The 22,969-nt window shown below is 39.0% G+C and overlaps 1 protein-coding gene across 2 annotated transcripts in view; it reads left to right on the top strand.

Moving 5' to 3' along the window:
• The window catches only part of CHRM3 (cholinergic receptor muscarinic 3), a 522,646-nt gene that overhangs the window by 267,086 nt on the left and 232,591 nt on the right, over positions 1-22,969 (top strand). For both annotated transcript variants that reach the window (XM_049646064.1, XM_049646065.1), the window contains one exon: positions 2,858-2,960. The gene's annotated coding sequence lies outside the window, so the exon portion shown is untranslated. The remainder of the gene's footprint in view (positions 1-2,857; positions 2,961-22,969) is intronic.

Genomic DNA, 22,969 nt, shown 5'->3' with positions numbered 1-22,969 from the left:
GGATTTTGTCCATCTTGCGTCTAGTGTGTTTTCCAGGCATTATCGCCCAGCGGTTGCCTGAATTGGTTTCCATCTTGAGGACCTTTGTGGCAGGAGCTGTCTTTAAAGCAGTCATTCTCCCTTAAACCCAAAATAATTCCAAATACATTATAAAGTATGAGAAAGCCTGTGAGCAAGCATATGGTTTCTCAATTGGAAAAGCATCAAAATTGTAAGTTCCTGTCCTCTTCCATGAGGGCAAGGCGGTTTGGGGTCTACCAGAAGATCTTCCAATCTCTCACCTTCATGACGAGAAATCGAACTGAGTAAGATGTGTTCTAAGCAGTTCCACTTTGGGATTTTAAAAAGAGCAAAAGGGGAGGAGGGAGAAGAAGGGAGAAGAGTTCTCTACAGTCTTTTCCAGCCTCAGCAACTGTATTTCTCATCCTCTAGAGAATGCCACGGGCTCCTTTCGATTTTTTATTTCTTACATAAGCCTTCTCTTTATGTGTCACAGGCAAGGCTTCATTTTTGCATTGCTAAACCTGCTTTCCTGCATCTCTGTGCCCACTCTCCCCATTTTTAGATGTTACACATGAGTGCTGGCCTCTTTTCCTATCTGAGCAGATGCAACAATTCTACCTTCTTACCCACATCCAAGCCCTTCATCCGCACACTGCACCGGCAAATGTTCAAGTACTGATGATTTCCACCAAGCCTGAGAGAGGCTCCTGTGTAATAGTTAAATCAACAAAGGGAATTCAAGGATCACAGCTGGGTTTAAACACAAAGACCGGTTTTTCCATTGCTGGTGAGTGGTACACAGCAGCCACCATGCCCGCAATATGCCTGCGCAGAGACATCTAGCACTGAAATTCCCAAACTCACAAGGTGAACGAAACGTGCACTTACAATCACGGTCTTGTTTCTCTGCCCCACACTTGCATTCATGAAGCTGGGACCAGAAAGGGTGATATTAGAAACGCTGTACTTGTGCCCAGAGCCCAACTTGCACACAGCAAGAAAGCTGTTGACATGAAACAGGACAGTGACTGTAATGGCCACACCACGTTCATCGCTGTATCGCACGCACTTCTTCATGAACCCTGGCATCCTGAGCCTCTCCCTGCGGCTGACGGAGGACTGGCCCCAGCTTGATCCTCAGTCTGCATGACTCACTTTGTGGTTTGATCAAGTCCCCTTAGCCACAGTTTCCCCTACACAGTGCAGGTAAGGTCACACTGTCCTGCAAAGAGCTCATTAAGCTGGAAGGAGATAATGTGCATACAGGATTTTGGAACAGGGTTCAAATTCTCTACAATTACCAGGGTAGTTGTTTTTGTTAGCGCCGTTAGGCTGATTTACAGTAATTTAAATCTGTAAAAAGATGTTCTGCCATTTGTTTGTGTATGTTCCACTTTCCTCACCCTGTTGTGCACCAATTAAGGCGGCTTTCAGAACATGCTGTTCTCCCTCACAGCTTCCTGCATTTGAATATGCCGCTTGAATATCCTTCTCCTCCCCTCCACCCCCATGTCCCTTTGTCTGTCTGCCACTTTCCTACTCAGCATTCAAGACTCAGCTTAAAGACCTCCTGACTGGTGATGCCCACCTCTGTACCCTCTCTGTACCACAGTCGGGCAATTACTTGCCTGTATTGGGATGATCTGTGTCCAGTGTGGTCTCTTCCATTTGACTGGACCAGGCTTGTCGAAGGCAGAACCAAGTCTTACTCAGTTTTCACCCCAATACCTGGTTCATGTTATTCACTCAACAAATGTTGATCAAAATGGTGAGTGAATGTCAAATACTTGGTGCCATGAAATCAATTGTATTAATCAGGTGAGCGATTCTTTGCTTCTTTGCTATAAATTTATGAAGGAAACTCATCACTCAGCTTTCTATAAGTGGTATACATATATATTCATTTTGTGTACATTTTAAAGGGGAAAGCTAATAAAATACTCCCGGGGCTCCTGGGTGTCTCAGTCGACTCTTGATTCCACCTCCAGTCGTGATCTCACAGTTTGAGAGTTTGAGCCCCACATCGGGCTCCACAAGGTGGAGCCTGCTTGGGATTCTCTCTCTCTCTCTCTCTCTCTCTCTCTCTCTCTCTCTCTCTCCCCCTCCTCCTCTGCTCATGCGTTCTCTCTCTCTCTCAAAAAAAATATAACTTTAAAAAATACTCCCAATTATTTGAAGTTTCAAACCGAGGACATGTGACCATGTGACAGAGACCATAAGATGTGATGTTTATGTGGAGAGGTAAGTTATACAAATTCATTGTTTCCCCAGTAGCTGCCATGAATCACTCATTCAGCAAGACACCAACACATATTATAGAAGAATAGGGTTTCTTGACGAACATTTGGAAAATTCTGGGAAAATCTCTATTTATAAAATTTATCATTTAATTACAATGTCATCTCTGGAGGAGTAGGAGAAGGCTGGTCAAAAAGTAACAACCTTCCAGTTATAAGATAAAAAAATACTAGGGATATAATATACAGCATGATGACTGTGGATAATATTGCCATATGACATATATGAAAACAGTTAAGAGAATAAATTCTGAGAGCTCTCATCACAAGGAGAGAGAAATTATTTTTCTTTTCTTTTTTGCTTTGTTTTTATTGTATCTATATGGGATGATGGATGCTAATAACTACACTTACAGCAATAATGATTTCACAATATATGTAAATGAAATTTATTAGGCTGTACATCTGAAACTTACACAGTGATGTATGTGAGTTATATCTCAACAGGACTGGAAGAAAGTGAAATGCCATCTCACAATTTAGCTTTCCGAGTATCATTTCGTCTTTTGTTTTGGTTTAGATTAACTTCCTCTTTCATTATTTTGTTCGATTTTCAGCTTTCGTGGTAACATGGCCCCTGTTTTCCTTCTACAAGAGAAATTCAGCACACAGCAGAGTCCTTGATAAACTGGGTTAGTTTGATGATCCCACTTGGAATAGGTATGTAGAACTTCAATATTTTCTTACTTAGTGTTTTGAACCCTTTTTATGATTCAACAGGAACCATTCCTGCTCACTGACAATGGAATTTGCTATGAGGGGTAAAACTGATGGGTCAGAGATGACCTTTGTCTTTTCTGCTTCGAAGTCTGTGTTTATGACTTGCAAGGCTCCGGAAGATGCCTTTCTTTTCTTCCTCGTGTGATAAATACACATTGAGAATACAGTCATTCCAGGAGAGGGAGGAAATTCTATGCTCGTAGGATTCTGAAAATAATATTTATCTGCAACTCTTTGAACATCAAGTATATGAAATATGACTGATGCTCTGGTATGTTTATGAGTATAATATCTGTAGTTCAGTGCTGTAATGGAAATATACAAACTTCTTTTTCCCCAAAATTAGGCCAGGCTCAGACAAAACTGAATACTAAATTACAGACTGAATAATTGCACATGTGAATTAATTAATCATCCCCGGATCACTGAGGTTTTGTGACAATTACTCCCTTGGTGTATCATCATATAAATATGATATAAAAACCACAAAATACAGTATCTGACAGTTTTTCTATATACAGAATTCTTTTGAAGGAAATATTCTATAATTAGATTCTTATAAGGTGTAAGCCTTGTAACTCTTGATTTGATCCAGTTAAGACTACTTGGATAACTACTGTGTGTGTGTGTGTGTGTGTGTGTGTGTGTGTGTGTGTATGAGAGAGAGATATTATCACTAAGGGATATTTTATTATAAGATTCATTGCTTTCTTGTATTGGACTTTTAAAATATTATTAGGAATATGGTAGGCTTGTTGAGATGCTGGCAAAAATTTAGAAAAGTGTCCCATCTATATAAATTGTATTTGCAAAAGTAAAACTCTATAACAACTCTTCCGTGCCCCGCCCCTCAAAAAAAAGTGTTGAAAACCACATTTCAGAAGTAGCACAGACTTGAGAGTTAATGAGACATGAGGACCTAGCTTTACTACTTAACCCATTACCCTAGGAGAATCTTTTATGTTTCCTTAGGAAGAGTGTTATTACTTAATTTGAATGGGAGGAAGAAAATAAATTAATTCACAGGTACAATGTATGAAGTCCACGAGGTCACTTTTATTCTTAATGAAGTATCCAGTAATTAAGGATTGTGTTTCCAAGAGTCTCCAAAGAATTTCATTCCTACATTCTGTGAGCGTCTGAAATCCATAATTAGAGTTTAACTGCCTGATTTAAACAGAATTTGCAGCTGGTCACCTACATGTTAGATCTGTCTTCGTTTGTTTATTTTTACAAGGTTTTGTTTTGGTTTTTGGCCCACACAAAGTTGATACGTATGTATGTTAAACAATTACCAAATCAAAAAACCCAGGAGAGTTCACATAAAAATCTAGGTTCCCAGTCTTCTCTTTCTTGGTCAGTGACACTACAATTAAACCAGATACTTATTTAAGAAATCTAGTTGCCATACAAGAGACTTCCCTCTTCTTAACCTCTCCACATCTACCCCATCAAGTTCTCCAAGTTCAGCCCTGACTCCGTGGTTCCCAACCCTTATGGTGAAAAGATGCTGGTTCCCAGGTTGCCCCCAGAAAAGGAAGGCAGAATTTTTTTTTAAAAAGCTCCTCAAAAGATTCATATGTGCAGTTGGGGTTTAGAGCCACTGCTCCAAAATCTTCATTCGTGTCTGTGTCAAATGCCACCACCCCTCCCCCCACGCAAGTGAGACCTTCCCGTCTCACCAGTGCCCTGCAGTGGTCCTGAATTCACCTTCTCACTTCTATTCTGATCCCCAGTCAACCCATTCTCTGCCCAACAGCCAGAACGATTGTCTGTAATAGAAAAATATCTGGTCAGTGCCTGCTTACACCTCTTCAGTAATAACAGCAATAATGAAGATCACGGATAATGATCATTTATGCTTTGGTGGGATGAAGTTCAGGTTTGTTGAAAGACCGAGTCACCGAAGTGGTGAATTTCAGGACAAATGGGGGAAAGGACATAAAAGGTATAACTGAAAATACCAAGGCAGTTTTGTTCTACCCCCCACCCCCACCCCAAATCAGGCTTCTGGCTGAATCTTCTGCTGGCCTGTTCCTCTAGGCAGTGACCCAGAGGCCAAAAATAGTGCTGACCTTTCCCACAAATTGCCACCCAGTCCATATCCTGGTCTCCCATGACCATCAGGAGGAGCAAAGGGATTTCATAATTTGTCAGTGACACTATTATAAGATTAATTTCATGGCACAGCCACCAAAGTTTATTAAATGTCACTCCCTCAGAGTTGCATGATTCACCCAGCAAAATACAATGATATTGGTAAATTTTTAGGCAAAATAACAGAATTAAGGGTGTGTATTTGTTGGGGGGCGGGGGATGATGGTTACAGCTAGGATCTTTTTTCCTATAGCTCATACGTGTAGGTCTTTCTTTTCGCCAATAAATAATGTAAATCCAGCTATTTATTTGAGCTGCAGTGGAGACATTTTTTCCTCATGTGACTGTATCGCGATTTTATAGACCACTGTATCAGCCCCTGAAATCTTTTCTTTAGATTCTAAGCACCCCATCACTGTAGATGTTGCACTTTCCACTGGGAGGGCAGAAAATAAGGTTTTCATCAAAAAGTACACTCTTTGAGGTATAGTGATGTTGTTTCATCAGAGTTTTAAAAGATACCAGTAAATGCAAACCGCTTTGGTGCTGAGTGGAAACTTGGATCCCTGTCGGCACCCCATGCACGTGGCATAATCAACTTTTATTTCGTGCTTTTATTTCATGCTGTCTTATATACAGAACCTCCTGCAGTTCACCATTTCCATTATTAAAAAGTTCAAGGAGCTGCTTTAAGAACCTGACAAAAATGTGCATTTGACATTCCGGCAATGGAGACCAGTAAAGAGGTTATAAATGTAGCTACCTAGGTGTTGAATTAAGGCCGGGGGCATGGCTACCTTCTTTACCCTACATTATTTTCATCAGTGAAGCTAAAGTGTGTTTGGGGACCTAATTTACCCAAATAATATGCCTGTGCAGAGTTATCCTTCATTTAAGAAAACAGTTGATATTTTAAGCTTCCCCTAAACGTTTAGTTTGGGGGAAAATGGAAAACAAAATGTACAGAGAGAAGCACACATGCATGCATGCACACACACACACACACACACACACACACATACATACACACACACACGGACCATCCCAAGAGACACTGGACAGGACCCTGCTTGCTAATGAGATGCCCACGCATTTCTTTTTGGGATCAAGGTGGATTGGTCTTGTATGGAATTCTCTGTGGTGAATAGAGCTTTAATAAGGCCACAGATTCCTTTCATGCTGTTTTAGGAATTTCTTTGAAAGGATTCAGGCAGTGACACCCCTTGTGTTTTAGAGTTTCACATTTGTACAGACAAAGCTTTTCAAATAATATAAAGCCATTTTTCTAAATTCCTTATGTCCCCGAGTCCCTGGGTTCTGGACAGAGGAAGATGAAAATCTCTATAAAATGTACCATATTGCGACCACATGAACCAGCTATTGAGGGAGAAATTAATAGCATCTGAAATGAGCCTTGTGTTAAGCGTCCTTCACTTGGTATTTTCTACTACTTTGCTCGTTTTCTATTAAGTCTTTTTAATCAGAGAGCTCCCTAAAACATACAGTTGATTCAGATTAATCTTTAAAATCTAATATAAAAGATAAATACATATTGTGTTTGTTAAAGAGCAGACACACCATGAATGCTTGTGAATACTGAATTCATTCTGAAAATTCATATTATCTTGTATTGTTATATCAAATGGCTCCAAAAATATACGTTTGTCACAGATATTTACTACTGCATCAGACTTTTTCTTAGTACTGTCATTCCTCTAGCACCTCGTGTTGACTCTTTTTTTGTTGTTGTTCTTTTTTTTTTTTACCTTTTTTTAAACTTCAATTCTTTTTAGTAAACATACAGTGCAATATTGATTTCGGGAGTAGAATCAGTGATTCATCACTTACATACACCCAGTGTTCATCCCAACAAGTGCCCTCATTTGTACCCATCCCCCATCTAGCCCATCCCCCACCCACCTCCCTTAGTCAACCCATAGTTTGTTCTCTATCATTAAGGGTCTCTTGTGGTTTGTTTCCCACTCTTCTCTTTTCCACCGTGTATATTTATCTGTTTTGTTTCTTAAATTCCACATATGAGTGAAATCATGTGGTATCATACAGTATTTGTCTTTCTCTGATTGACTAACTTAGCTTCACGTAATACATTCTAGCTCCAACCACATCTTTGCAAATGGCAAGATTTCGTTCTTTTTGATGACTGAGTAATATTTCATTGTGTGTGTGTGTGTGTGTGTGTGTGTGTATATATATATATATATATATATATATATATATATACCACATCTTCTTTATCCATTCATCAGTTGATGGACATTCGGGCTCTCTCCATAGTTTGGCTGTTGTTGATAATGCTGCAGTAAACATTGGGGTGCATGTACCCTTTCAAATCTGTATTTTTGTATCCTTTGGGTAAATACCTAACATTGCAATTCCTAGGTCATAGGATAGTTCTATTTTTAGTTTCTTGAGAAACCTCCATACTGTTCTTCATAGTGGCTGCACCAGTTTACATTCCCACCAACAGTGCAAGAGGGTTCCCCTTTCTCCACATCCTCACGAATGCCTATTGTTTCTTGTGTTGTTAATTTTACCCATTCTGACAGGTATAAAGTAGTATCTCATCATGGTTTTGATTTGTATTTCCCAGATGATGAGTGATATTGAGCAACTTTTCTGGTGTCTGTTAGCATCTGGATGTCTTCTTTGGAAAAGTGTCTATTCAGGTCTTCTGCCCATTCCTTAACTGAGTTATTTATTTTTTGGGTACTGAGTTTGATAAGTTCTTAATAGATTTTGAACATTAACCTTTTATTGGAAATGTCTTTGCAATTATGTCTTATTCCATTTTGTCGGTTGCCTTTTAGTTTTGTTGATTGTTTCCTTCATTGTGCAGAAGATTTTTATCTTGATGAAGTCCCAGTAGTTCCTTTTTGTTTTTGTTTCCCTTGCCTTTGGTGACATGTCTAGTAAGAAGTTGCTGTGGAAAGGTCAAAGAGGTTGCTGCCTGTGTTTTCCTCTAGGGTTTTGATGGTTTCCTGTCTCACATTTAGCTCTTTCATCCATTTTGAACTTGTTTTTGTGTATGGAGTAAAAAAGTGGTCCAGGTTCATTCTTCTGCATCTAGCCATCCATTTTTCCCAGAACTATCTGTTGAAAAGACTGTCTTTTTTCCAGTGAGTATTCTCTCCTGCTTTGTGAAGATGAGTTGACCATATAGTTGTGGGTCCATTTCTGGGTTTTCTATTCTATTCCATTGGTCTATGTGTCTGTTTTTGTGCCAGTACCATACTGCCTTGATGACTACAGCTTTGTAATAGAGCTTAAAATCAAGAATTGTGATGCCTCCAGTTTTGTTTTTCTTTTTCAGGATTGTTTTGGCTATTTGGGGTCTTTTGTGGTTCCATACAAACTTTGGGATTGTTTGTTCTAGCTCTGTGAAAAATCCTGGTGGTGTTTTGATAAGGGTTGCACTAAATGTATAAATCGCTTTGGGTAGTATAGACATTTTAACAATATTTGTTCTTCACATCCATAAGCATGGAATGCCTTTCCATTTCTTTGTGTCCTCTTCAAGTTCCTTCATAAGTGTTCTATAGTTTTCAGAGTATAGACCTTTTAACCTCTTTAGTTAGGTTTATTTCTAGATACCTTATTGTTTTTGGTTGCAAATGGGATTGATTCCTTGATTTCTTTTTCTGCTCCTTCATTATTGGTGTATAGAAATGCAACAAATTTCTGCACGTTGGTTTCATATTCTGTAATTTGCAGAATTCATGTATCAGTTCTAGCAATTTTTTGATGAAGTCTTTTGGATTTTCTACATACAGTATAATGTCATCTGCAAATAGTGAAAGTTTGGCTTCTTCTTTGCTGATTTGGATGCTTTTCATTTCTTTTTGTTGTCTGATTGCTGAGGCTGAGACTTCCAGTACTATGTTAAATAGCAATGGAGAGAGTAGACACACTTGTTTTTTTTTCCCCATTGAGGATGATATTAGCTGTGGGTCTTTTTTATATGGCCTTTATTATGTTGAGGTATGTTCCATCTATCACTACTTTGTTGAGGGTTTTTATCAAGAATGAATGCTGTATTTTGTCAGATGCTTTTTCTGCATCTATTGAGAGGATCATATGATTCTTACCCTTTCTTTTATTAATGTGGTGTATCATGTTGATTGATTTGTGAATATTGAACCAGCCCCAAAGCCCAGGAATAAACCCCACTGGTCATAATAATCATGACCTCTTGAGAATAATCATGTTGCCTCTTGAGAGTGAATATTTTAGAATGAAACATATAGTCTTCCAGTATCCTCCATGCTTGGACTCCACATTAGATTTTAGTAAATATTTTTAGAATTTTTAGAATGAATAATTCAAATGCATTTTGATATTAGACACAAGCAGAGGAAATACCAAAGCTAGGAACGGACTTGGTACATAGAATAATGAGCAATGGAAATGGTAATTCATCAGATCAGAGGCTATATTTGATACGCTCTGCTGAAGCAGAGATGGACATCATTTTTGAAGGATTTGGATAAAGTAAAAAAGCCAAGAAGGCTAATATTTTGGTTAAGAACTCATCCTGATTTTATTAAGGCCATGGCCATTGACTTCCTTCTTCACCAATATTTTCATCTTTAATTTTCTTCTGCCATGTTGAGGAGATGTTCTAGCCTGAAGATTCCTAACTGAGATGCCTTATCTTTTGAAACTTTTCTAGAGTCATGTGGACAACCATTAAAATGTAAAGTACTACAGAGTGGCTATAAATACTAGTCTGGTATAGAAATAGCTGCACTAGTGAATAGTTTGGTGGCTTCTAATGCTGTCCAAGTAAACTCTAGGAAGTACTTGAATCTCTTCCACATTTCCATCTACCTATCCATTAAATCTCTGACTTCTCTTGGCAAAGTTCAAACCCAATTAAAGAAGACAGACTTTATATTACTTCTCTTTTGCATTTTAGAAAAAGAGTAGATGGTCCAAATGGATATAATGGTCTTCATGATACTATAAGCCCTTCACACGGAAAGTTATTTTTCTCAATAGTAGTGAAATTTCATTTCAAAATTAGACTGCATTCATAGTGTAACAACACACAGTGCCTTGGGAAAGAAATAGTTTCATATATTTAAGGTTCCTAAATCATATCCTCATATTTGGGAGAATTTAAAAACAAAGCAAAACATTTTCTTTATCAGAATAATAATATGATCAATGATAACTTTGATACTAAATATTTTGAAATAAAGAACTTCCATATTTAACTTTGCCTTTTCAATGTTCAATCATATTTTTCTTTACATTATTAATATTCTAAAACATTTTCATCTACTCTTCTTTTTACTTGTGTATCTCTACTATGCTTTTCTAACCTAAAAAATAAAAAGACTTTAGATGGGTTAGCACAATAATAAAATAGAATAATTATAAATGAAATAAAAAATTAGGGGAGGGGTGCCTGGGTGGCTCAGTCAGTTAAGCGTCAGACTCTTGATTTGGATCAGGTCATGATCTCATGGTTGGTGGGAGTGAGCCCCACATCGGGCTCTTCGCTGACAGCTTGTTTGCAATTCTTGCTCTCTGCCCCTCCCCAACTCAGTGTGCTCACTTGCTGTCTCGCTCTCTCTCTCTCTCTCTCAAAAATAAGTAAATAAACATTTTTAAAAAAAGAAAATTAGGGGAGGAAAAAAGTGTAATTAAAACCAGAGAACCAAGAAAGAAAGAAATATCAGTCACAATTAGCAGACCCTAGGGACCAGAAGTTACTACTGTTGGTCTTTAAGCTTGACTCTGAGTTTCCTGGCAGCAAAATTTAGTTAAGCAATTTTGTTATCTGAAAAAAAAAAATCTCACAAAAAGCAAGTACTGTACTGCCTAACATTATCATATTCGTTCTGTAAAAAGAGAAATTGCACACTTGAAGGAATGGAAATTGTTTATGATGCTGTGGGACGATTGAACTCATATTAAACCATCACAATAGGAGGAATGAGCTATAGCTATCCTGAACTGTGTGTATCTATCATCAGCATCTATTTATATTTGAAGTCATGTTTCAGCTAATAGTTGAATGAAATCCATTGAAGTCAGGAATTTGTATATTGAATTACATTAGCCTTTTAACCTCAATGGGCACAGAGGTCTTGATCATATCTTCTGTTCTCTACCACCGTCAACATTAAAATTTTTTTAAAGATTTTATATTTAAGCAACCTCTACACCCAATTTGAGGCTCAAACCCACAACCCAGAGATCGAGTCTCATGCTCCACTGACTGAGCCGGCCAGGTGTCCCTGTCAGCATTAAATTTTGAATGATGGTTTATGGAATCAGGTTGAAGCTATAGTTTCAAAATTGCTGTCTAGATTCTCACAAAAGTGGAGGTAGTTTTATTGTTTCAAATTCTTTAGTTTATTTCATTTGGCATAAAATCACATGGCCGCCTAACACTGTTTTTATTAGGTTGGCTAATACCAGACATACATATTTTTAATTTTGTTACTCTGTAAGCTTTGGGGGAAAAAAATGAATGAGTCTTTATATTTTTTTGATTAGGATCATTGAACAAAGAGTAGTAAACTGCTACATATTTCCCTAAACAACAACTTCCTGCATTAATCTATTGCAATATGAATATTGTGATTAATTCTTGTAAAAGCATGGCACACAACTGGATCATTTTAAAAAGGAAAAAAAGGGAATCACATATTATGTAAGCCACATGGTATAAGATAGAGTTAGGAATCCCTATGCATGAATTCTGGTCTTAAAAGATTGAAAGGACTACTTTCAATAAGGAAAAAACAATGGAAATGAATCCATAAGAAAGAATGAATCGTCAGTAAAACACGCTCTTCTATGTTAACATATAGCTTGTTTCCAAATATTGCATTGTAACCAACACAAAGTAGAATTAAGTAATGAGGGGCCAAAATTTGAAATTTATATTCTTCTTCCACTAATTTCTTATGACTTTGGGCATATTCTTTTTTTTTTCCTAACAACCTTTTTATGTTTTTTTATTTTGAGCATATTTTTAACTTGTGGCTGCCATATAAGTTCTCCTTATTTAGAATAAAAGATAAGTTTGAGAGCCTGTCTCCAGGTATTAAACAAAAGGTCAACATGGTGGTACTGAATGCTGTTTTTCTGGGACATTTTTTCAACTTACAAAGACCATTTTAAATTAAATTGATTATTTTTGCAAACTGGTGCAGCTACTCTGGAAAACAGTGTGGAGATTCCTCAAAAAAATTAGAAATAGAATTACCCTATGACCCAGCAATTGCACTACTAGGAATTTATCCAAAGGATACAGGAGTGCTGATGCATAAGGGCACATATACCCCAATGTTTATAGCAGCACTTTCAACAATAGCCAAAGTATGGGAAGAGCCTAAATGTCCACCAACTGATGAATGGATCAAGAAGGTGTGGTTTATGTATACAATGGAATACTACTTGGCAATGAGAAAGAATGAAGTCATGCCATTTGCAGCAATGTGGGTGGAACTGGAGGGTATTACGCTAAGTGAAATAAGTCAGTCAGAGAAAGACAGAGATCATGTTTTCACTCATATGTGGAACTTGAGAAGCTTAACAGAAGACCATGGGGGAAGGAGGGGGGAAAACATAGTTAAAAACAGAAAGTGAGGGAGGCAAACCATAAGAGACTCTTAAATACAGAGAACAAACTGATGGCTGATGGAGGCAGTGGGGGAGAGGGGAAAATGGGGGATGGGCCTTGAGGAGGGCACCTTTTGGGAGGAACCCTGGGTGTTGTATGTAAGTGATGAATCAAGGGAATCTACCCCCAAAACCAAGAGCACACTGTACCCACTGTATGTTAGCCAACTTTACAATAAATTACATTTAAAAATATAATAATTAATTAATTAACTAATTACATTGATTATTCTGAGGGTGCCTATGTGGCTCAGTCAGTTAAGCGTCCAACTTCAACTCAGGCCATGATCTCATGGTTTGTGAGTTCAAGACCCATGTTGGGCTCTGTGCTGACAGCTTGGAGCCTGAGGCCTGTTTCAGATTCTGTGTCTTCCTCTGTCTCTGCCCCTCCCCCCCCCATCAAAAATAGAGAAACATTTTTTTTAATTTTATTAAATTGATTATTTTTACTGCTATGCAGTTAAAACTTGAGTATCACCATTAATCTGCTCGACTCTTTCCCATTTTCCAAACACTGCTATGGTCCAGTCCCCATGTGGGAACCCTAACACATATCATTACTTCACATTACCTGATTTCAGAGCAGCACTGGGAGATAGGTAATATCATCTTCACTCTGCATGTAATAAACAAAAATGTATTACAGGAAAGTTATGTCATGAGTGATTCCCATCTCCTTACTAAGAAGGATAACCCAAGAAAACCAGAATTTTTGCTTTCTCAGCACAAAACTCTTATCCTCTACATCAGCGCTTCGCCATCAGGGTTGTGTTGTCCCCTGTGGGACATTGGGCAGTTTATGGAGCCGTGTGTGGTTGTCAGGGGGAAGCGTCCCTGGCATCTAGTGGGCGGAGGCTAGCGATGATGCAAACTTCCTGCGATGCACAGGGAACCCATATCCGCAACAAGGAATTATGCAGATCAAAATGTCCTCAGTGCTGAGGTGGAGACGCCCTGCTCTAAAAAAGTGCCTTGTGAGGGGCTCCTGGGTGGCTCAGTCGGTTAAGTGTCCAACTTCAGCTTAGGTCATGATCGCACAGTTCGTGGGATCGAGCCCCGCATCAGACTGCTGACGGCTCGGAGCCTGGAACCTGCTTCAGATTGTGTCTCCCTCTCTCTCTGCCCTTCCCCTCCTCACGCTCTGTGTCTCTCAAAAATGAATAAACATTGAAAAAAATTTCTTTTAATAAATAAATTTTTAAAAAGTGCCTTGTGGAGAGTATTGAGTAGTTAGTGAAAGGCTATAGATGTGCATAAAAAAGGAAAGTGTATAGGAAGTGAGTATTCTGACAGGGACACTGGGGAGAGTGAGTCTGGGAGCTGAGGGGGAGTGTCAGGGGCAGGAAGGCTTTGCGGATGGAGCCAGGAGACACGTGGAAACATGTATGAAAGGGAGCTTTTCTCCTCCTTTTTAATTTTTATTATTTTTTTTTCAACGTTTTTTTTTTTTGTTTTTTTTTGGGGGGGGACAGAGAGAGACAGAGCATGAACGGGGGAGGGGCAGAGAGAGAGGGAGACACAGAATCGGAAACAGGCTCCAGGCTCCGAGCCATCAGCCCAGAGCCCGACGCGGGGCTCGAACTCACGGACCGCGAGATCGTGACCTGGCTGAAGTCGGATGCTTAACCGACTGCGCCACCCAGGCGCCCCATAATTTTTATTATTTTTTAAGGTTTATTTTGAGAGAGACAGCACAAGTAAGGGAGGAACAGAGAGAGAAAAAGAGAGAGAATCCCAAGCAGGCTCTACACTTTCAGCTCAGAGCCTGCCACGGGGCTCAAACTCACAAAACTGTAAGATCATGACCTGAGCTGAAACCAAGAGTTGGAGGCTTAACCGACTGAACCAGGCAGGCGCCCCCTCTCTTTCCTTTCAAATGCAGGACAACCTGTCTGCCCTCTTCATGCTCCAGCCTCACTCAGCATCTCGCTGGACTTTCTTGGCTGTTTCCCCTCTGCTGCTCATTCTGATTCCACAGGGCATGTAAGCTCTAAGAAGTGTCATGACCCACTACCTACTGGGGGACCCTGTCTTACTCCAAATCTGCATTTCAGCTGTACTTTGCATACAACCCCAGCCGGGAACTGGATGGCTGTATCTACTCTGAGGGAAGATATTTAACTTCCCCGAGCTTCGGTATCTTTATCTGTAAAAATGGAAATAGTAGTATTTTCTTCCTGGGATTGTCGTAAGGAATAGAAGAGTCTCTACTACAAAGCAAGTTCTTCCTAAATGTCCTATTAGCTCCTCAGTTAAGTGGCATTTCATTGGCTTTCTCAAAAAAAAAACAAAATCAAGAGTTCTAACCACTGGTGCTCTGTGGTCTGCCATTCTCATCCCCAAACAGTACAAACAAAAGCAATAATAAAAACTTGCTGCTTTGCTTCCTCCATAGGCTGGGTCTCGCCAGCTCTCAGAATCGGGTTCCGTCTTTGACACACCCCTCCCCCGTTGTTGTGCGAGTGGTCATCACTGCAACTGAATGACTCTGAAGTCTTCTTTCTTCAGTTATCTCTCTGCCACCAGCTTTACCTCACTCCAGTCCTTCCTCGGTACTGATTCCAGAATAATCTATATGTTTTTAAATGAGCCACATAACGTTACGCTTCTACCTTAAAAACTGTCGACTCCAGGGGCTCCTGGGTGGCTCAGTCCGTTAAGCACCCGACTTCGGCTCAGGTCATGATCTTGCGGTTTGTGGGTTCAAGCCCCGCGTCAAGCTCTGTGCTGACGGCTCAGAGGCTGGAGCCTGCTTCCGATCCTGTGTCTCCCTCTCTTTCTGCCCCTCCCCTGCTCATGCTCTGTCTCCCTCTCTCAAAAAATAAATAAATGTTAAAAAATAAAAACTGTTGGCTCCATGGTGCCCACAGGCGCCTATCCTACAAACTGAAATTGGAGAATTTTATGCAAGCTCCTAAGAGCCACCCCCTTCCATTAATCCTACGTAAGTTCTATCACGCTGGTGTCTTACTGTTCACTGGGAATTATCCAAACGCTGTGCTTGCACACGGTCCCCATTCTGCCTGCAGTATGCTGAACCTCCTTTCCTGCCACGTGTGTCTTCTTCTCAAGACCCTGATTAAATCTCACTTTTTCATTGATGCCTCTTCACATGCCTGGCTCGTCTTCCCCAAGCAGAGTTAGGTTTACCATGCTGTGTCCCCAGAACTCTTCCTTCATAGTTACCCAGCACTTAGCACCTTGTATTGTAACTTATTGATTTCCTCGGTCATTTCCCTGGGACCGCCCTCATATTCATCATAGTATTCCTAGGGCAGTACATAACGGCCACTAAATACATGCTTTATTGTTGAATAAATGCTAAGCGACCCATGAATCCCTGTTAATTTATCATTCCCTTGCAGCTAGGGAAATGGTGCAATAAATTAATTTGCCCAACGTTCTGGAGCATCCAAAAAGATTAGCAGTGAGTTTCATTAACTTCAGCTTTTACCCTCCCACCATTTTTCAGCTGGGAAGAAATGCAGAGAGAGAAAAATGTAATGTACCTACCTCCTAAGACTTTGACACCTTTTGTAAGATGTGGTGTCATCCAGTTTCTTTCAAAATTATCAACATAAGTACTTAGGAAGCGTTTAAGATATTATGTTCTCTCAAGAAAAAAAGCTATCACTTAAGGACAGATGTCATCCATTCATTCAACAGATTTGTGTTGATTGCTGAATATGTGCCAGGTTGCCTGGAACATTATTATTCTATTAATACTATATTTGAATAATAATCGTACTATTTTTTGAAAATTAATGAGATGTAGGGCGCCTGGGTGGCTCAGTAGGTTAAACGCCAACTTCAGCTCAAGTCATGATCTTGCAGTTTGTGAGTTTAAGTCCCACGTTGGGTTCTGTGTGCTGACAGCTCAGAGCCTGGAACCTCCTTTGGATTCTGTGTCTCCCTTTCTCTCTGTCCCTCCCCCACTCATGCTCTGTCTCTCTCACTCTCTCAAAAATAAATAAACATTTTTAAAAAAAGAAAATGAATGAGATGTAAAATGTATCCTCTAATGCCCAAGAATAATTAATTGACTCACTTGTGCTAAGAAGATTTCTACAAGTTTTATATTTGATCTATGACTTTAAATTTATCTGTTAATAAACTCCTTCTAAAGGAAGCTGATGTTACCTATATATCTTGGTGCTGGGTTCAGAGATTATTCCTCACTCTACTTTATGAGCAGGAATATTCCAGAACAACAACATCATGTGGTATTGTTACATCATGTCTTTCTGAGTTAGATCATATTTATACTTATATATACTTTTTAAAAATTAGTTCACTTCAGGGGCACCTGGGTGGCCCAGTTGAGCATCGGACTTCAGCTCAGGTCATGATCTAATGGTTTGTGAGTTCAAGCGCCATATGGGGCTGGGTTCCAGCTTGGAGCCTGGAACCTGCTTCAGATTCTTTGTCTCCTTCTCTCTCTGCCCCTCCCCTGCTCGTGTTCTGTCTCTCTCTTCTCTCAAAAATAAATAAACATTAAAAAAAAATTTGTAATTAGTTTACTGCATAAAGCCATTCCTTTTACATTCCATTGAACAAATTTAACAAGTTTATGGTCTTCATGTCGCAAAATTGTAAAAACCTGCCTTTACTAATATAAATGTGACATGTTTATACACTCAAGAAATATATGCGTTTGAGTATATAACTATATTGTGATCACTACCAAATACCACTGTTATTAATGCATCACGCCATGCTGGATGTTTACACTGATGTACAAAAGTCTCTGCTCTTGTGGCCTCTGGGTGATTTAGTGAGTTCAGCGTCTGACTCTTGATTTCATTTCGGGTCGTGATCTCGCACTGAGTGTGGAGCCTGCTTGGGATCCTCTCTCCCTCTTTCTCTGCCCCGCCCCCTCTCGCACGTGCATGCTCTCTCTCTCTTTCTCTCTTTCTCAAAATAAATAAACTTAATAAAAATTCTCTTCTCTTAAGATAGTTGTGAGAATGAAAAAAAAATTGGGGAGTTTGGTACCTTCTTTTACTTTTTCTTGTAATATATTGCAGTGTTTTTCATTGATCTATTTGCAGAAAGCACCAATATAAATATGTTAGTGTATAACTGCTAGTGTATATAATTATATGTTATTATTATATAGTATATAATATATTTTTATATATGTATTTCTCGCTGACTTCGAAGCATTGTCCTGGATTTTTTCCTAAAAAATATGTTACCATACCGGTTTTCAACACAGATTTAATGACTATTTTTTAACTTTATTCAAACTGCATTATCAGTGCAAAATTTCATTTTTTATATGCTCTGTATTTTGCTAAGATTATTCAAGTCCACTAAGTGCATATTTGTGCATATTTATTTATACACATGCCCATCTAAGACTAACAATGTTGTAAGTCGATGTATCAGCGATTTAAAAAGTACTTCCATAAGCATAGTGTAGCGGTTATGGGCATAAACTTTGCACCCAGAAGCTCTGGGTTCAAGTTCCCCATCAAAACCTATCCATGGAGTTTCCTTGTTTCCTGACTTATCTTAGCCCCCGTTTTCCCATTTTGCCAAGGAGGGTCATCAGGCCCATTTTATGGACAGACCATGGAAAGGATTCCATGAGATGGGGTGTATAAAGTTAAACAACTTTCTGCGTGCCTGTGCAGGTTAGAGTACAGAGAATAGTGATTTGAATTTAGACCTCACAAAGGCCTTTAATAGTTCAATTTTGTGTCAAAGGGAGAGAGAGAGGGAAAAAGCCATGTCCACAGCGATTGGGAAGTATCTGACTCCAGGTCACGGAGCTTTGGAGTGCCCCTGAATGTGGGCTTCCCTCATGCCTGCCCTGCCTCTAGCCCCGAGCCCCTGGTGGGCCAGATGGATTTTTACATCCTCAATGTTCTGAAACATAGTAAGCACTCCAGAAATGCTGGGTAGTAATGCAGTTAAGGAAAATTTTGACAATTTAGTGATTGTAAGAATTCCTATGGGAAATTAAAGTTAGGGATGAATACACTGAGAGTCTTTGAGCCACACTAGTACAGCAGAAGGTAGTCTTTTTGCTAAGGTTCTGTTACATCACATCCCAAGGGCAAGAATCTTGTCTTAATTGATGTAAGAGAGTGCCTGGTATAGACAGACACTCAATATCTGTTCGTTTCATAACTGATAGAGCAAATGGATAAACTTGAATAACTAGAAGGAAGTGTTAATAAAAACCTTTTGAAGTTTTGAAATAAAAATTTTATTATTCTTACTATTGTTTTGCCACTAACGTTTTGGAAAGAATATATGCCTTTGGGTGGGTTTTTATCATCAGGTCTCCTTGTATTCCTCTTTTCTATGTGCAATATAAAATTCTTCCTTTGCTTTTTTCCTCCATTTGTTTTGCTTATAAACAACTGGAATTTGTTTTCTCAATATTTTAAAAATATTTATCTTTTTCTTAAGACTCTTATTGAAATAAAATAAAACTTTGTTAATGTGTACTAAATGAAGAAAAGTTGAGACATAGCCGTCTGTTTTGTTTTTTTATTTTTTTTTAATGTTTTTATTTTATTTTGAGAGAGGGACAAAGTGTCAGCAGGAGGAGGGGCAGAGAGAGAGGGAGACACAGAATCTGAAGCAGGTTCCAGGCTCCGAGCTGTCAGCACAGAGCCTGACATGGGGCTCCAACCACAAACTGTCAGATCATGACCTGAGCTGAAGTCGGACGCTTAACCGACTGAGCCACCCAGGCAGGCGCCCCTGTTTGTTTTGTTTTATGCATAAAATGTAACTGAAATTCCGGGACTGTGGATAGTGGTATTTTTGAGGTGTCTATGTTAGGAAGTGAGAGAAGAATGATCCTTAAGGAACACCATGACTTTCAATAGCACAGATACTTCTGAAGTCCTTTAAATTATTGTGTATCCTTAGGATAGTCAAGGAGGAACTGCTGTCTTACTTCTTCTCTTGTTTTTGATATTTAAATAAGAGAATGTATCACTTTGACCCGAGGACTGTGATAAATTCACCATCGAACATCACAATTGAAGATTTAACTCAAAAACCACAAGGCCCCCGCGGGCTCAGCCAGTGGAGCACGTGATTCTTGATCTCAGGGTTGTGAGTTCAAGCCCCACGTGGGGTGTAAAGATTACTTAGAAAATAAAATCTTTTAGAAAATATTTAACTCGAAAACCAAAGTTTGAAGATAATAATTTAAAAATACTCTATAAGATTTATTTATATATATATATATATATATACACACACACACACACACACACACATATATATGTGTGCATACATATGTGTGTGTGTGTATATATATATATATATATATATATATATGCTGATTTGTTTTAAAATAAAGTAAACCTCCTCAATTCTCTCCACTGGAGTTTTTAATAACAATTACAGTGAAAATGTGATCTGTTTGAATGTTACTAATTTGTTTTGTTGGAAAACACAGAATGAGATTTTTCGCAGTTAGTTTTTTTTTTCCCCCCAGGGGAGGATTCTAATTGAAGCGTCACAAATTAAAGATACAGGAGGTTGATGGGGGGATGGGGGAGAGGGGAAAGTGGGTGATGGGCATTGAGGAGGGCACCTGTTGGAATGAGCACTGGGTGTTGTATGGAAACCAATTTGACAATAAATTATATTTAATAATAAAAAAGACAAAAAAAGATGCAGGAGGAATGACAAGTAATAAAATATTAATGGGACCGATTGTTGCCTTAACTTGAAGCACTTCCTTTGTGCACAGACAGGTTTACATTCAGGCATAGGGTAAGTAAATGTTTGCATAAGAAGGTGATAAGAATATGAATAAAAATGTAAATTTTTCTAGTTAGAATTAAAAAAATTTTTTTTTAAGTTTATTTATTCTTGGGAGAAAGAGAGAGACAGAGCATGAGCAGGGGAGGGGCAGAGAGAGAGGAGGAGACACAGAATCCTAAGCAGGCTCCAGGCTCTGAGCTGTCAGCACAGAGCCCGACAGACGCTCGAACTCACGAACTGCGAGATCATGACTTGAGCCGAAGCTGGACGCTTAACCGACTGAGCCACCCAGGCGCCCCTAGAAGTTTTTTAATAGTGAAAAGAATTATAAAATAGCAGAGCTCATGAATTAGACTTATGATAACGCTGCGTGTTAAAACACATAAAATCGGTCCCCAAATGTAAAATTATTTTGTATTTGGAATTTCCTGTGCTTCGTTAGCCTTGCACCGTGTCTTTAGACATGTTTCCTCTTTCTGAGAGATCCTAAAACTGGGATTTTTACTGACCACGTGCTTTGGGTCAGACATCCTTACACACTGAGGCTGTGACAGCAAATGAAACAAAAAGGTTGTGCCTTTATGGAGGTCATGTTATAGTAGGGGCAGATAGAAAGTACAGAGATACACATACAAATGTTGAGTGTACAGGGAGATCAATCTTAATAAGCATATTAGGGCAAGAGAGAATCTTGGCACTAAAGGGATATGGTGCAGTGTTCTTTTAAGGAGAGTGTTCAGAGTCCTTTTTCAGTTAAGATCACATTGGAAGAGAAACCCCAGAAGAAGCCAAGGCAGGGGACCAGCATCAGCAAAGGCCCTGAGGTAGGAGCATACTTGAGATGTTGAAGAGAGGCAGGGAAGAACCACAAGCTCAGGATGGAGAGGAAGAAAACACTGAGAAAATGGAATCAAGTCAGAAATTGGTGGAAGGCCAAGTAGACCATCATAAGACTTTGAATTTTAGACGAAGTGACCTGGGAAGCCTTTGGAAGATTTTGAGCAAAAGAGTGACATAATCTAAGGGTTTTATGGAAGGATCATTCTGGCTTTTCTGTGAAGAAGACTAGATGGGGAAAGGGTTGCCGACCATCGGTAATAGATGGGAGTGTGAGGAGCAGACGTGAACATTTCTCCTTGCACAGCCACGCCCAGCTGCAAGGAAGGTCACCTTGTGACCAGCCGAGAGTCAGGGGCTTATTATTACAAGAACGGGAAGAACGGATGTGAGTGTGAAAAGAGCAGTTTCGGTGTCATTCAGAGGTAGGACATGGGGTAGAAGGACCAAGTTTGTGGAGGGGAAGTCATGAGGGTTTGTGCAGGAAAAATACGAGATGCTCAGGTGAACCCCAATGAAATATTTGGGAGGGGCACAAAGGAGTTGTTTGGTTGGGGAAGATTTGGGGTTCTTTTGTATTGTTATATGTCAATTCGAAGCTTGGAAACAAGAGCATGTAAAGGGAAAGAGACAAGAACCCTAGGGATGTCCCTGCTTCTGAGCGTGGTTTGAGAATATATTTGAAGAGTCACCTCACCCACAGAGGGAGAGAAGGTGCTGGTGGGTGGCCTTCTCTTTTTCCTCAGGGTCTGCACATTTCCTTTTTGCCCTAACACTCAGAGTGCTATGGATTCCCATTCCAATTTCTCTCTCCCAACTCAGTGTGAGTGCAAGCTTTTGCATATATAATACTTGAAATCCCTAAGATGATCCCAGCAAGGCAGAATAATCATCAAAAGAAGGGGGCTGTGTTAACCTGAATTGAACATACTTCACGCAAAAGTACTTTCTCATCTTAAAGGGTGAAATCACTTAAAAATAGGACTGTTTTTCTCAAAAATTACCCCTTATATGCAAATCACAGTAAATTACTTTGTCTGCTCTGGGAGAGGATCATCATTTTAAAAAGTTGCATAGGGTTGTTTGTGTTAGTATTCCTAAAAATTCATAATGTTTATGTGACATGTAGTAGCTGGTAATTTTGAAGTATGTATATTTAGGTGTTTTGTTATAAGCAGATGAAATATGCATGTATATACTTAGGTAGATAATTACTTAGGTATTATAAGATAAGTACGTATAAGATATATATATGTATGTATATATCTTGGATTACTACATATATAGTTATATAAACATATTTACTGAAGTATTTTACAGGCATTTTGTTATAAGCAGAGGAAATATATATAATATATATTTACATAGATATATACTTAAGTATTTATAAGATAAGTGTATATGTAAGAAACATGTATATCTCTTAGATTAGTATATATATAGTTATATACCTATATATATAGGCATACTTAAGTATTTTATATCTAAGTGTATATGTAGTTATAGAACTATAGAGACAGAGAATCCAAGAGAAAGGAATCCAGCTAATGAAAAGCTTTAAAGTGTCCAAAGTTGAAGTAATTATGACATTTGGATACCAGCTAAGAGCAGCAGAA

This window comes from Panthera uncia, chromosome D2 (genome assembly GCF_023721935.1).
Source record: "Panthera uncia isolate 11264 chromosome D2, Puncia_PCG_1.0, whole genome shotgun sequence".
Lineage (NCBI taxonomy): Eukaryota > Metazoa > Chordata > Mammalia > Carnivora > Felidae > Panthera > Panthera uncia.
The sequence above is the reverse complement of the archived record's forward strand: the minus strand, read 5'-3'. Positions and strand labels throughout refer to the sequence as shown.